The sequence below is a fragment of the Haliotis rufescens genome, unplaced genomic scaffold (assembly GCF_023055435.1).
Source record: "Haliotis rufescens isolate VD_foot unplaced genomic scaffold, xgHalRufe1.0.p SCAF_12, whole genome shotgun sequence".
Lineage (NCBI taxonomy): Eukaryota > Metazoa > Mollusca > Gastropoda > Lepetellida > Haliotidae > Haliotis > Haliotis rufescens.
In genome coordinates, this window is record NW_025963802.1 from 42,209,464 (window position 1) to 42,226,575 (window position 17,112).

Consider the following 17,112-nt stretch of genomic DNA (forward strand, 5'->3'; position numbering starts at 1 on the left):
AATGGTGCCAAGATCTTGCAAACTCTGTGGTTGGTTCTAGAGAGTGCGCAGACTTCTGCCAAGAGCATCCCAGACGTGTTTGATGGGATTGAGGTCGGGAGACCTTGACGGCCAGTCCATGACGTTGACTCCCGCATTCTGAAGGAAATTCCTTGTCTAACTTGCTGTGTGGGGTCTGGCATTGTCGTGTTGGAAGATCAAACCGGGTCCATGTGCTGTCATAAAAGGTTGGTTGGTTGGTTTGTTGTTTAACGCCGCAATCAGCAATATTCCAGCTATATGACGGCGGTCTGTAAATAATCGAGTCTGAACCAGACAATCCAGTGATTAATGTCATGAGCATCGATCCACGCAATTGGGATCGATGACTTGCATCAACCAAGTCAGCGATCCTGACCACCCGATCCCGTAAGTCGCCTTTTACGACAAGCATATATAGTCACCTTTTACGGCAAGCATGGGTTGCTGAAGACCTATTCTACCTCGGAATCTTCACGGGTTTGCCATAAAAGGCAGAAGTTTTGGTGCCAGTTCCTGGTCGCGGTAAGCAGCAGCGTTGATGTTGCCACGGGTGACAAGAAGCCTGGAACGTGCATTGCCACAGAAAGCACCACACACCATCTGTCAACTTCGTGCACACAACACTGGGCGTAACGTTCATGACGTCGCCTCCACACCCTCGCCCTACCAACAGCAAATCGAAGATTAAATCGGGATTCTCCACTAGTACTGAAGACGACTTAATTCCAATTCCTCTGAGTCCATCGTAAGTGTCGCTGTGCCCACAATTGACGTTGACGTCTGTGTAATTGAGTCAGAATCGGCCCGCAGTATGGCCGTCGTCCTTGAAGGTGAGCAGTTCTCAGACGGTTTCGAACAGTTTGCGCACTCAGTCTACGCCTAAACAGTTATTTTTTGGTTGATGTAGCCGTCAAAAATCGGCTACGGAGGTGACGTAAAGACAATATGTCGATCCCCTGCATGTGACGTCACACGTGGTCGGCCTGGCCGAGGGCGACCAGCGGTGGTACCCGTTTGCTGTAGACGCGCCTGTAAATCACAAACAGTCCGTCGACTACAACCCATCGTGCTTGCGACTTCAGCTACGGACGTTCCCGTCTGCAACATGCCAATGGCACGTTCACGCTGCACATTTGAAAGGCGTGGCATGACAAATGGCCGTTAAGATTTTTGTTTTCTTGTGATTTTTTTGTTTTTTTTATTAATGACTGCTAACAAGTATGGCTGAAAACACGTGCGGTATTATGGCCACGTGACCAGTTGCCACTTTTGCCACTATAGTGCTGTGCACATGATGTTGATCGATTCACCTGCACAAAAACGGGTGTTATCTGAAGACAATACGTGGCCATTACTGTTTAAATACACAAAAAGGGCCCACAATGATAACTGGTCAAAATGTTAAAATTTTAGGATTGTGAAGATTTTAATTTGGTTCAGTATATGTAAAGGCAAGCTTCTTCCCTTTGTTTAGTCAGCAGCTGTCCTCCTGGCTATGAATGTGAAACACAAGCTTTAGGGTTACATATGAATCTTGTTATCATTGTATTTTAATGCGATTTGAATATTATTAGTTACTATCGTACTTACTTCATGTTTTAAATGAGACGTTTTATATTTATATGTCACCACAAATTACAATTTTTGCTTGTAAGCTCGACACAATTGACAAATACTCTAAAAGATATGACTAGTAAACCATTAATGTACGTTGAAAATGCCAAAATGATGTATCCAGGATCAAGTAGAAGATATATGGACAGCAGCGCCGGGAATTTAATCAACAGGCCCGTGAAAACAATACTGCTTTAGCTCAATGTTTAGCGCTCCTGGCGGCCATTATGCAACGGCCATCTCACACACAACCCCGCGCTCACGTCTACAGGTATCTTCCTGTGGTACGGTAATTAGTAGAACCCTCTCCCTCAAGTGTATCCTCCATGATATAACCTACTCTCATTAATTAAATGCTGCCCTTTCCCAGCGTCACGGCTATGGAGCTAAGACAAATAGAACCAACCATCATAAAATAATTAGGGTCCAATGAAAACAATGCTCCACCAAACCTCATAAACATGATCACTGAAAGTCGTACAACAGACGTTTAATGTCAAATCACAAAAAAAACCATTTGAATAGCAATAACATTTAACAGGATCATGTATTCTCTTAACACCATCGGAAAACATCATGTAGAAGCCACAACAGTACTCCTCATATTTTCCAACAAAATCACATCTAAAAATGAGACATCAGCAAGTACATAAAATAAAATGTGTGTTAACATTTTTCGTCAGGAAATCAAAACGTTATCTCCTTGTTACCACGTCCAGGTTCAGCCTGCATGGTGGGACGCAGAGTGTGATAGAGTGAAGTCGGAGAAGTATTTTGCACTGGATAGATTCAGAGACACGGATAGAGATGAAGATTACCAAGTATATAAAAACAGCACAGACGAACCTTTAAAGAATTATGCAAACAGAAACAAGATGAATTTCAGCGTTCACTCAGAGATAGATTTAATGAGATAAAAAGTGATAACAACAAACTGTGGAAAGAAATCAAGAAAATAAAAGGTTGCAGGAAAACAAACAGTATCAGTTCTTGGGGATGGTTTTCATATTTCCAGAATCTATTAAATTCTCCCCGTTCGAAGTCATCTTTTGAAGATTTAGTAAAATCAGAAATCACAGCATGACAATGATGTATGTGAGGCTTGTGAACGTGGATCGCCTGAAGACGTAAACAGAGAGATATCAAGTGATGAAGTGAAGACAGCCATTATCAACATGAAATCAAATAAAGCACCAGGATGTGATGGGATCTCTTCTGAACTATTTCTGAATTCTTTGGATATTATTGTTCCTATATGTGTGCATCTGTTTAACGAGGTAATGAAATCAGGTGTTTATCCGGAATCATGGTGCAGAGCAGTTATATGTCCGCTGTATAAAGATGGAGATACGAACAGTGTGAATAATTATAGAGGCATTTCATTATTACCCGTTTGGGCGAAAATATTCACAAAAATGATCAACGAACGCCTGCAGCTATGGTGTGATGACAATAATATATTATATGAAAACCAGTTTGGTTTTAGAAAAGGACGCTCAACAGTCGACAGTATTTTCACATTGTATGGAATGATACAGAAATACCTATATAAATCAACCGGTGGAAGATTTTATTGTCTCTTCATTGACTTCAGTAAAGCGTTTGACTGTGTTCACCCTAACTTGCTTTGGCATCGGCTTATGAAATATGGTATCCATGGAAACGTTCTAAAAATTCTACGAGATATGTATTCGAAACTAAAAGCTTGTGTGAGAACTGATAATGGTTTAACTGAATATTTTAACTTTTTTATTGGAACACGACAAGGATGCATGATCAGCCCGACACTCTTTTGCCTGTTTATAAATGAATTGGTCAACGAACTAAATCAATCTGACTGTCGTGGAATATTCATCTCAGAAGAAGCACCAAATATTTGTTCTTTATTATAAGCCGATGATGTTGCCAACACTGCCGATACCACTGGAAGATTACAACAACAGATCAACTGTATAAGTGAATTTTGTAAAAAATGGGGACTGTCTCTAAATATGAACAAATCAAAGATAATCGTTTTTAGAAATGGTGGACGTTTAAGGAACTATGAAAATTGGACTTACAGAGAAGAAAAGATAGAGACTGTTTCATCTTATAAATATTTGGGACTATTTGTCACTGCTAAATTGCTATGGACAAAAGCAACGGCAACACTTTCACAACAAGCAGAAAAAAGTATGTCATTATATCTATAAAATAAACTATCTATGTGGAGGATTACCAATCACTACTGCAATCAAGATGTTCGAATCCATGGTTTTACCAATATTAACATATGGCTCTGAAGTTTGGGGTTTCCAATACTACGAAACTATAGAGATGGTACAGACTAAATATTACAAACGGATTCTCTACCTACCAAATAATGCAAGCAATGACGCTGTTCTTGGTGAAACTGGAAGACAACGATTATATGTGTATTATATTAGTAAATGTATTAAATATTGGACAAAATTAATCTCTATGAACACTGATCGTCTACCGAAGCAAACGTATTTAATGATGTACAAATTAGATGAAGCTGGCCGTATATCATGGGCAACATATATAAAAAACATTCTTTTCAAGTATGGATTTGGCTACGCCTGGATAATTCAAGATGTTGGAGATCCGCAAATATTCATTTCACAATTCAAACAACGTATCGTGGACTGTGGTCAACACCGTTGGACTGAAAACCTATCTCAAAAATCAAAACTTAAAACATATTTAACTTTCAAATCGGTATTAACAATAGAAATTTACCTTCAGGAAGTAAACAAGGAGATCTATAAAGAAACCCTAACAAGATTCCGATGCAGCTGCCATACACTTATGATCGAAACTGGACGTCATGCCAATACAGAAGAAAACAAAAGATTTTGCCCACAATGTCAAAAATTTGACTTCAACTACAGTGAAAATGAATATCATTTCCTCCTTATTTGTACTTCATATTCAACATTACGTTTACATTTTATTGATATATATTTTCACACTAATCCATATTATGAAAAATTTGTAAATCTTATGTCTTCTAAATGTAAATACACTATTACACAACTTGCTAAATATATCTCCCACGCTTTTAGATTACGCGAGTCACTCACAATTCACTGATATATTATTTATGTATTATATTAATTTCATGTATTTATGCATACACTTTATTGATATCATGTATGTTCTATGGGCCTATGGCCTGAAACTTGGAGGAAATAAACTCTAGAGAACGTCGAGGTTCAGCTAGACATGGATCCCTACTTTGGACAAAAGTTTGTTCTCCCTCTAATGAGTGTGTCACGCGTTGCACACGGGTATCACACACGTGGCGGGCGGGTTCGAGTGACCAACGGGGTGCACACGGGTTGTGTAACACGTTTCCCATGCGTGTAAGGGGAATGAACTTCAAGGCAGTAGTGTAGCTATACATAGTGATACATGCACACCCTGGAAGTCAGTTTACAACGCAGTTATATATAGTAATACATGCACACCAAGAATGTCAGTATACAACGTAGCTATAAATAGTGACATACATGTATGCACACCTAAGATGTCAGTATACAACGTAGCTATATATAGTGATACATGCACACCGAAGATGTTAGTATAGAACGTAGCTATATATAGTGACACAGGTACACCCGGGATGTTAGTATACAGCGTAGCTATCTATGGTGACACATGCACATCCAGGTTGTTAGTATACAACGTATCTATACATAGTGACACATGTACACACAGGATGTCAGTATTCAACGTAGCTATACATAGTGACACATGTACACCTAGGATGTCAGTATACAACGTAGCTATATAAAGTGACACATGTACACACAGGATGTCAGTATGCAACGTAGCTATATATAGTGACACATGCACACCCAAGATGTCAGTTTTCAACGTAGCTATATATAGTGACACATGTACACCTAGGATTATATATTGTGGTACATGTTCACTCAGAATGATAGTATATAATGTAGCTATATGTAGTGAAAGCTGTACACCCTGGGTGTCAGTAAACAACGTAGCTATATATAGTGGTACATGAACACCCAGGATGTCAGTTTGCAAAGTAGCTATATATAGGGACACATGTACACCCAGGATGTCAGTATACAACGTAGCTATATATAGTGACACATGTACACCCTGGATGTCAGTATACAATGTAGCTATATAAAGTTACACATGTACACCCAGGATGTCAGTATACAACGTAGCTATATATAGTGACACATGTACACCCAGGATGTCAGTATACAGCGGAGCTATATATAGTGACACATATACACCCAGGATGTCAGTATACAACGTACCTATATATAGTGACACACGTACACACAGGATGTCAGTATGCAACGTAGCTATACATAGTGACACATGTACACCTATGATGTCAGTAAGAACGTAGCTGTATGTAGTGGTATATGTATACACAGGATGTCAGTATACAACAGCGTTATACATAGTGACACATGTACACGCAGGATGTCAGTATACAACTTAGCTGTATATAGTGGTACAAATATACAGGGAAATTCAGTATACAGCGTAGCTATATGTAGTGGTAGATGTACATATGTATACACAGGATGTCAGTATACAACAGAGTTATACATAGTGACACATGTAGACCCAGGATGTCAGTATACAACTTAGCTGTATATAGTGGTACAAATATACAGGGAAATTCAGTATACAGCGTAGCTATATGTAGTGGTAGATGTACATATGTATACACAGGATGTCAGTATACAACAGAGTTATACATAGTGACACATGTACACGCAGGATGTCAGTATACAACTTAGCTGTATATAGTGGTACAAATATACGGGGAAATTCAGTATACAGCGTAGCTATATGTAGTGGTAGATGTACATATGTATACACAGGATGTCAGTATACAACAGAGTTATACATAGTGACACATGTACACGCAAGATGTCAGTATACAACGTAGCTATATAAAGTGACACATGTACACAGAGGATGTCAGTATACGACGTAGCTATATATAGTGACACGTGCACGCCAAGTATGTCAGTATATGAAATAGGTTTACCTGGTGACACATGCACAACCAGGATGTTAGTATATAATGTAGCTATATATAGTGACGCATGTACACCCAGGATGTTATTTTACAACGTAGCTATATATAGTGACGCATGTACACACAAGATGTTATTTTACAACGTTCCTATATATTGCGATACATGCACTCCCAGGATGGGAGTACACAACGTATCTATATTTAGTGACACATGCACACCCAAGATGTCAATTTTCAACGTAGCTATATATAGTGAGACATGTACACCTTGGATTATATATAGTGGTACATGTACACCCAGAATGATAGTATATAATGTAGCTATATCTAGTGAAAGGTGTACACCCTGGGTGTCAGTATACAACGTAGCTATATATAGTGGTACATGACCACCAAGGATGTCAGTTTGCAAAGTAGCTATATAAAGTGACACATGTACACCCAGGATGTCAGTTTGCAAAGTAGCTATATAATGTGGCACATGTACACCCTGGATGTCAGTATACAACGTAGCTATATATAGTGGCACATGTATACCCTGGATGCCAGTATGCATCGTGGCTTTTTAAAGTGCTACATGTGCACAGCCCGGTTGTCAACACATAACATTATGTTTCAGACAATGTGTGTAATCAGTCAGCGTGTCAATGGACAATGAACAGATTTGTCACTTAATTTGTAAAATGACTAAAATATTTAGACATTTTAGAAATTGCCTAAATGAATCAGATTTAACACATTGAGTGCAACATGTATATTGGTACGTATTCACATTGGGTGTTAGTGTAGATCATAGCAGGATGCGCATGCGCCTGAATAGCATGTCGCTGAAAAGAATGCTCCGTCACAATCGCGTTAATTATGAGATGATGTTGTGCAAAAATAATGTAATTTGACCTTGAAGCAACCCGGAATGGGTATTTGTGAGTGAATCATGAACATTATTGAGCGTTTTGCTTAAAATCAAGTGTCCAAAATGTAAACAAATGTGAAGGCGAATTTACACAAGTATTGTCACTGCTGACTGACCCAGCGTCCAGGCAATCAACAAACAATGGGCAGCCCGTGCAGGGTCATAGAAGCACTGACCAGTTCTCACAGCAAGGAAGACGATATCCAAAGTGTGGAGGATACACGCATTGACATTTTCAAAGCAATACACAGACGGCTTGGACAACGTGATGGAATTTATTTTGAAAATGAACTGTTTGAAACATACATTGATGATAAAGAAAACGGAACGAAGGGAGGAAGAGTAGACATGAATAGTCGACGTGATCCCCAAAATGGACGTCCACCAAAACGTGTTCACAGAGAGCATTCCAAGAAGTCGGTGATTGAGAAATGTGCGTCTGGTGTATATTGCCTATATGACTTTTTTACAAACACAACCCCCTCCCACTCACTGGAAAAAAAACAAGCACGCAGCAATTGCAAGCCCGAACCCCGCCCGACCCACATGGAGACAGTTCAATGGACAAACAACGAGGTAAAGATTTTTTTACCCTTATCTATACCACGTCCAATTTTCATTCTTTAAACATCCGTTGTCCAGAAACTCTAAGCATTGTGGCCGGTTTTACACAGTTGATCGTGTTGTTTCCACGGAGACATCCTAAGGTGTGAAAAGCGCAGCAATATGTTGTCGAAAAACCACGTGGTGACCAATTTTCCTTTGCACAAGTCTGATATTTTTGGCAGTCAAGACAAGACTGTCTAATATAATTCAATGTTTAGCGTCATGTAAACATTTGTCCCAGGAACCAGCGCGTGTTCCTTCACTCAAAAATCATTTCTTTGTTTTGAAGAAACACAACCGTGTAAATACAAATATCACCAAACGTAAGTTATGCTTTTATTAAATATAATTTAATAGACACTGTGATTTCACAAAAAATCCATGTTGTAAAACAACCGTGTGATAAAACCTGCGCCCTTGTCAACACTTACTTACTTACTTATATTGGAGATTTTACGTGCGCTTTCCGACTGCAGCGTATTTCGCACACGGGCCCGGCCAAGCCATTTAATGTGTTTCCGAAAAAGGGGAAAAAGTTGTTTGGCAATCCAGTAAGGGTGTTTTAGTGGTTGCTGATATAGAGTTTTGGAAATTTTGAGATTTGGAAAAAATGCCAAGAGGGTTTGGGGGGCGAACTAAGGGACCTGAGTATGGAAGTTTGTTAGTTTTGTTAGATTATGTGGTTTGGTTTTGGTAGTTTATTGGGGTTTTAAATGCGATTTATTAGTCCTGTTTTGATTAAGTATACGCCTAAGGCTTTGAATTTTTCTATTTTATTTTGTGGGTATAGTATTGCTTCTAGAGTAAGAGCCTTATTTAGATTTAGGGTGGTTTGTAGTGTAGTTCGGTAGTGGGTGCAGTGTATGAGTGCGTGTTCTGGGGTTTCTTGTTGTTTGCAATGTGGGCAGGTTCCTGTTGCGTGTTTTCTTATTATTTTGAGGTTGTTATTTAGGTTGGTATGTCCTGTTTGGAGTTTAGTAATTACTCTGTCGATTTTTTTGGACGGATGTAGAATTTTTGGTTTGGCTAGGGGTATTTTTAGAACCTTTTTGATTTGGCTATTTGAGTTTTGATATAGATTATGCCATTTTTTGGTGATTTTTTGTTTGTTGACACTTTTAATTTCTGATTTGGAGATGGGTAGGTTTAAGCTTATTTCTAGGATTTTAAGGGATAGTTTAGCTGCTTTATCAGCGTTTTCATTGCCGTATATTCCTACGTGGGCGGGGATCCAAATGAATACTATTTGTTTGCCTGCCTTAGTTAAATCGTTTGAGCTTTTTAGTATTTGATTTATTAGTTCAGGGCGGTTTTTGGTGTTTTTATTTTGGAGGGCTTGTAGTCCACTGAGCGAGTCGGTAAGTATTAGGATTTTTTGGTTTTTTTTAGATTGTTGATTATGAAGGGCTGAGGCCATGCCCATTAGTTCGGCCGTGAATATTGATTGATTGTTTGGGAGTCGGTAGGATTGTGTGGCTTTAGTCGGTTGTGTGATGTGGACTCCGAAACCTGTGTGTTTGGAGATCGGATCTGAGGATCCGTCTGTGTAAATGTGACACCCAATTTGGCCAATTTTCATGTATGTATGCTAGTGTGGTGGTTTTTGCTATGTTTGGGTCGGTTTGTTTATTTATTGTGCTAGCTAGTGTTTTCTCTATTTTTGGTGTTTTAAGTTTTGGGGTGAAGATATTTGATTTTTTACAGTTTTGTTTAAGATTGTTTATTTGGTGTTCATTTAAGTAATTGGTTATTCTTTGGGATATTGGAGTAAGTAGAGGGTGTTTTCGAGCTAGGGCTTGGTTTTTGGGGCTGATATTTTTGTTTATTAGGTTTTGAATTAGGGGGTTGGATTGAGACGCGGCCCAGAAATTTAGAGTTCATTGTTCCCTACGTAGATTTAGTGGCATTTCTCCTGTTCAGGCCTGGAGTGAAGTGTAGGAGGTACCATGTTGAGTGCGTGTTATTAGTTTTAGAGCCTGATATTGGATTGAGTCTTGTTTTTTGCTTAGAGATTGGTTTAGGGTGTCGTATATTGCACATCCGTAGTCTATTTTAAATCTAATTAGTGATATATAGAGTGAGAGGAGGGTGTCTTTGGAGGCCCCCCAGTTTGAGCCAGTAAGGCATCTTAGCGTATTTAGATCTTTGCTACATTTAGTTATTAGATTATTTATGTGAGCGTCCCAGGAGAGATGTTCATCGAAAATTAGTCCTAAGAATTTGGTTTGTTTTAGGAATTGGATTGGTTTGTTGTTTAGCTGGAGTTTTGGGGAGGCGGGTTTCATGTTTTTGTGTTTAAATACTATTCCTGTAGTTTTTTCCGAGTTAAGGGAGAAGCCCCATTTGTCAGCCCATTGCTGTATTTTGTTTAGAGATTTTTGAAGTAGGTTTTGGGCCATTTTAATGCTTTTTGTGCGGATCCAGAGGGCTCCATCATCCGCGAATTTAGATGTGTTTATTTTAGGGGATAGGCCCTCGAATAGATCATTTATCATTATATTGAAGAGTGTGGGGCTGAGGATACTGCCCTGGGGAGTGCCATTTTCTAGGGGACATTGGTCCGATAGCGTTTGGTCCATACCCACGGTTATTTTACGATTGTTTAGGAAGTCCTGGATGTAGTTTATTATTTGACCTTTGAGTCCTATTTTTTGTAGTTTTTGTAATAGCCCGTCGTGCCATACCATGTCGAAAGCTTTGGAGAAGTCTAAGAAGATGCCTGTAGTATATTGTTTGCTGAGTTGTCCTGTTTTAATGTCCTGCTCTAAACGGGCGAGGTTATCTAAGGTTGAGCGGCCAGGAGTGAAACCACTTTGATCTGGGTTTATGATGTTATTTTGAGTTAGGTAATGTTGTAGTCTGTATTTAGCCATAGATTCCATTACTTTACATAAGTTTGAAGTTAAGGAAATTTGTCTATAGGAGTTAGCCTGATTAGCTGGTTTATTAGGTTTAGGGATTGGTATGACTAAGGCCTGTTTCCAGGGAGTAGGTACTTGTCCGTTTTGATAGATGAGATTGTATAGTTTAAGTAGTGCCTGGAGTAGTTTAGGGGGGAGTTTTTTAATTATTTGGTAGGAAGTTAGGTCCAATCCTGGGGCTGTGCCCTTTTTCCTGTTTTGGATGACGTAGAGTAGCTCCTCCATTGTGTAAGGGTGGTTTATTTCTAGGTTGTCATTATTTGGTTCTTTGGTGTATTTGTTTTCTGTTTTAAGTTTATCTTGAAATATTTGGCTAAAGTTGTTGTTGCTGCCAACGGCCGAAAAGTGGTTGGCGAGGTTATTTGCCTTTTCAGCGGGGTTTGTTGAATTATTAATGTTCGGTGTTTTTTTATGACGTTTTAAGCCTCTTATGGCGTGGATTTTGCGCCAGACCGTTCTGGCGTCTGTACGGTTATTTATTTCTTCACAGAATTTTTTCCAGTTTCTGGTTTTAGATATTTTGACTAGACTTTGAACTTGGTGGTTTAGTTCGTGAGCTATTTTTAGATGTTTAGGGTCGCGTTTGGCTTTATTGAAGGCCGATTTGCGTTTACGTCTAGTTTGTTCTCTTTCCTCGTTCCACCATGGTACTGCAGGTTTCCCTGTTTTAGTTGTTTTAAAAGGGATGGAGGTTTTGGCTGCTTTTATTATGTAATCTGTTAGGTTTTTACAGTAGATTTCTGGATCATTATTTTCTAATTCGTTTAAATTAGAAAATAATGATCTTGTCAACACCTACCGTTCGATATTTATGATCAGTCAGACGGGTGATTGGTAAAACAATGAGGGTAGGGGTGGGGTACTTGTGTTAGGAGGGTCACCTCACCTGTTAGTGACAGCTTGGTGTGTCACTTGTAACAGGACAGGCTTTGGGCACATTTAGACACCTAATATTTTCATGACTTTGCGTTGTGATTTTTTTATCAAGGAGATATTGATGCCGAAAATACTAAAGAATGTGTCTACGGTCCCTCCGCCTATCCTTTACGACCTCAGTTCGTTGGATGTAGGGAGGTGATTCACGACAAAATATAATCAAGTTTCAACAGTTTATTACAGAAAATAAAAAACACACAACAAAATATAAAACAACAATTACAAATTAGTCAATACTATTCCTTACTAAAATTTACATTATTAAGCCAAAAATCCTACTTACTTATACCTTAAGAATAAAACCCAGAAGCAGCCTAAAGCAGACGAACAAACCCCTAACTAAGCCACTTTAATAAATAATCACTACAGCATCCTTAACACAGTCTACGAGGACAAAAAAAACACCCTTCCAAACCTCCCAACACAATCGGTCAATGTAGCTACATCACATTGCTTACATTATTTCCAAATTAAATCCACCCGTCCAACCAACCTTTATAACCATAAAACACTAAATCGGCATGCAACCGACAAACGCACGTGCCCGCACGTGGGGCAAGATCTGAAACGTGCTGTCCCAAAGCGAACTACATATCGGTAAGGAGCTATTAACCACGTAAATGATATCATATATCCAAATAATCAGAGGAAATTTTAATGTTTCTACACCAGAATAAGGGTAGGGAGTTCGGACATTACCGCAACAATCAGATGCACTTTACAACATGCGCATGCGCCGCAATGTAACATGTCTGCAGTTTCTAAATACGATGTCTATATTGAATGTTTACTGATAAAAGAAGCTGTCATATTACGATTTCGCGACAGAAACCCTGTAAATTCATTTACAAGTAATTGCTGCAGTTTGTCAACATTCATTGTTACTGACTAGTATATCACATAGATGTTTCTTTGACGATATTCATCTTTACTCACGTGCTTCCAAAAGCTTTACATTCTCAAGTTCGACTACTTCAAACGTGTAAACCTAATTAAATTGCATCAAACGTTATCTTGAAATGAAATGGCATAGTTTTCGTATTTACAGCTGTTACTTCCGTGTGTTTACCGATTAGCATACACCGCTTACACAATAACATAGCGAAACAGATGGTCATGAGCGCCTATTGAAAATCTTTATTAACAAAGTATGTACGTAATTAAAGTTTTAATGCCAGAGTAATTTATACGTAATTTAAAGTCTTAATTTTGGAGACAAAAAGGTCTTGCCGTGACCTCGTGAACAGAAAGTAATGAACTATTACTCAGTGAACTCTGACATAATCTCTGGTGTTCTCACGAGTAGTGTCGGTTATGGTCGACACATTTCACTCACTACCCCGAACATAACTCGGTGTCTGTTTGTTGCATAACATTGATGAGACATGAGTTGACTGTCAAGCCAGTATTCCTCTTTTAAACAGCAAGATACTACTTTGTATACACCGGTCTAATGCTCATTTAATTGTAAAATACTCTTTGTTAGCCATTTAGAAGTTGTAGGAACATGGGGACATAAAACAGTTATGGATAGCAACTTTAATGTTTGTAGCGATGTTTCAGGGTTACTCTATCATGCGAATACTGAGTAAGATTATTGAGTAACATTGTTTTTCACACATCACACATCACGCATCACATATTACATTTCATACATGCTACCCGTCATCTATCGCATGGCACACATGACATGACACATAACGCATTTCACATGTATCCACGAGGAATCACAAATATCAAATATCACATGAAACATATAACATAAGGGCCGATGGAGTAGCCTTGTGGTTAAAGCGTTCGCTCGACACGCTTCAGACCCGGGTTCGATTCCCCACATGGACACAATGTGTGAAGCCCATTTCTGGTGTCCCCCGCCGTGATATTGCTGGAATAATGCTAAAAGATGCGTAAAACTATACTCACTCACTCACTCATTCACTATAACATATTACATAACATTCAATGTATGCCATGACATATTTCGCGTGACACAACACATGATACATCACACAAATCACATTTCACATGATACGACATACGACATATGAGACGTATATATCACCTAGGACATGACACATGACAAAACAGGACACTACACACATCATATGCCACATGACAAATACCGGACGCCCCATATTACGAAAAACCTTTCGGGGCTCATATCACAGAATACATGACACATATCACAGGTAAAATGATACATATCATAAACATATCGAATATCACATGAAACAAGACACATCACGCATAAAAAATTAATCACATATCACATAACACATTACAGAACACATATCACAGGATACATGATATATATGGCACATTACTTAGTACATGACGCACGATACAGGACACATATAAACGAACTCATGACAAACGTCACATGAAACATATCTCCTGATATATATCGCAAGACACAGGACACATTGCATATAACATCGCATTACACATATATCACCTCACATATAAAATGACAAATGATATATGAAATGAAAAAAACCCACATGATATGACGCATATGGCACGCATACATGACATATATGGCACATCACAAATATCAATTGATCACATCACATATAACAAAACAAAAAATTGCATGCTACAGATCACAGGATACATGACACATATTGCACATGGCACATCACACTTATACAATTACTCACATAACACAAAAAATACATGACAGATATGGCACATGCCACATCACACATATACAATGACTATGATATGACGCATATGGCACGGATACATGACAGATATGGCACATGCCACATCACACATATACAATGACTATGATATGACGCATATGGCACGGATACATGACATATATGGCACATCACAAATATCCATTGATCACATCACATATTACAACAAAAACATTGTATGACAGATCACATGATGCATGACATATAAAACACATCACATATATACAGTTACACACATTACATGACATATATCACGGGATACATGGCGCATATGGCATATCACACATATACAATTTCTCCTGTCATATATCACAAACAACATTCCATGACACAGATCACTGGGCCCAACGTTAGATTACGCCTGTTTTAATCCTCAATACCTCCCTGGCAGCCAGAAATGTTTGTACCAATCTGGTTAAAATATCAGGTAACAAGCCCTACTTTTTGCAAACTGAAATCACTTTGAACTCTAGCCGTGAAAGAATTGAAATAAAAAGAAATATTCAAAGTTAAAAACATGTAAAGAATCATATCTTTTTCAGAAAATATACACATCATAATCAAACTTTGCACCAACATTGGCCCAACGTAGGACCGCCGATCAAAATAACGTTGGCCCAATGTTGATAGCTAACGTTGGCCCACTTTGAACTCTAACCATGAAAGAGTTGAAATAAAAATAAATACTCGAAGTTAAAAACATGTAAAAAATCACATTTTTCCGAAAATATACACATCATAATCAAACTTTGCACCAACGTTGGCCCAATGTAGGACCGCCGATCAAAATAACGTTGGCCCAATGTTGATAGCCAATGTTGGCCCAACGTTAGATAACGCCTGTTTTATTTCTCAATACCGCCAAGTCAGCCTGAAATGTTTGTACCAATCTCGTTAAGACATAGGGTAACACGCACTTCATTCTGCAAGCTGAATTCACTTTGAACTCTGACCATGAAAGAGTTGAAATAAAAAGAAATATTCGAAATTAAAAACATGTAAAGAATCATATTTTTCAGAAAATATACACATCATAATCAAACTTTGCACCAACATTGGCCCAATGTAGGACCGCCGATCAAAATAACGTTGGCCCAATGTTGATAGCCAATGTTGGCCCAACGTTAGATAACGCCTGTTTTATTTCTCAATACCGCCAAGTCAGCCTGAAATGTTTGTACCAATCTCGTTAAGACATAGGGTAACACGCACTTCATTCTGCAAGCTGAATTCACTTTGAACTCTGACCATGAAAGAGTTGAAATAAAAAGAAATATTCGAAATTAAAAACATGTAAAGAATCATATTTTTCAGAAAATATACACATCAAAATCAAACTTTGCACCAACATTGGCCCAACGTAGGACCGCCGATCAAAATAACATTGGCCCAATGTTGATAGCTAACGTTGGCCCACTTTGAACTCTAACCATGAAAGAGTTGAAATAAAAATAAATACTCGAAGTTAAAAACATGTAAAAAATCACATTTTTCCGAAAATATACACATCATAATCAAACTTTGCACCAACGTTGGCCCAATGTAGGACCGCCGATCAAAATAACGTTGGCCCAATGTTGATAGCCAATGTTGGCCCAACGTTAGATAACGCCTGTTTTATTTCTCAATACCGCCAAGTCAGCCTGAAATGTTTGTACCAATCTAGTTAAGACATAGGGTAACACGCACTTCATTCTGCAAGCTGAATTCACTTTGAACTCTGACCATGAAAGAGTTGAAATAAAAAGAAATATTCGAAATTAAAAACATGTAAAGAATCATATTTTTCAGAAAATATACACATCATAATCAAACTTTGCACCAACATTGGCCCAATGTAGGACCGCCGATCAAAATAACGTTGGCCCAATGTTGATAGCCAATGTTGGCCCAACGTTAGATAACGCCTGTTTTATTTCTCAATACCGCCAAGTCAGCCTGAAATGTTTGTACCAATCTCGTTAAGACATAGGGTAACACGCACTTCATTCTGCAAGCTGAATTCACTTTGAACTCTGACCATGAAAGAGTTGAAATAAAAAGAAATATTCGAAATTAAAAACATGTAAAGAATCATATTTTTCAGAAAATATACACATCATAATCAAACTTTGCACCAACATTGGCCCAACGTAGGACCGCCGATCAAAATAACATTGGCCCAATGTTGATAGCTAACGTTGGCCCACTTTGAACTCTAACCATGAAAGACTTGAAATAAAAATAAATACTCGAAGTTAAAAACATGTAAAAAATCACATTTTTCCGAAAATATACACATCATAATCAAACTTTGCACCAACGTTGGCCCAATGTAGGACCGCCGATCAAAATAACGTTGGCCCAATGTTGATAGCC

The 17,112-nt window shown here is 38.4% G+C and overlaps 1 long non-coding RNA gene across 1 annotated transcript in view; it reads left to right on the plus strand.

Moving 5' to 3' along the window:
• The first annotated feature begins 8,110 nt into the window (after window positions 1-8,110).
• The window catches only part of LOC125378372, a 95,195-nt gene continuing 86,193 nt past the window's right edge, over window positions 8,111-17,112 (plus strand). Inside the window, exon 1 of the long non-coding RNA XR_007220235.1 lies at window positions 8,111-8,165. This is a non-coding gene — a long non-coding RNA (uncharacterized LOC125378372). The remainder of the gene's footprint in view (window positions 8,166-17,112) is intronic.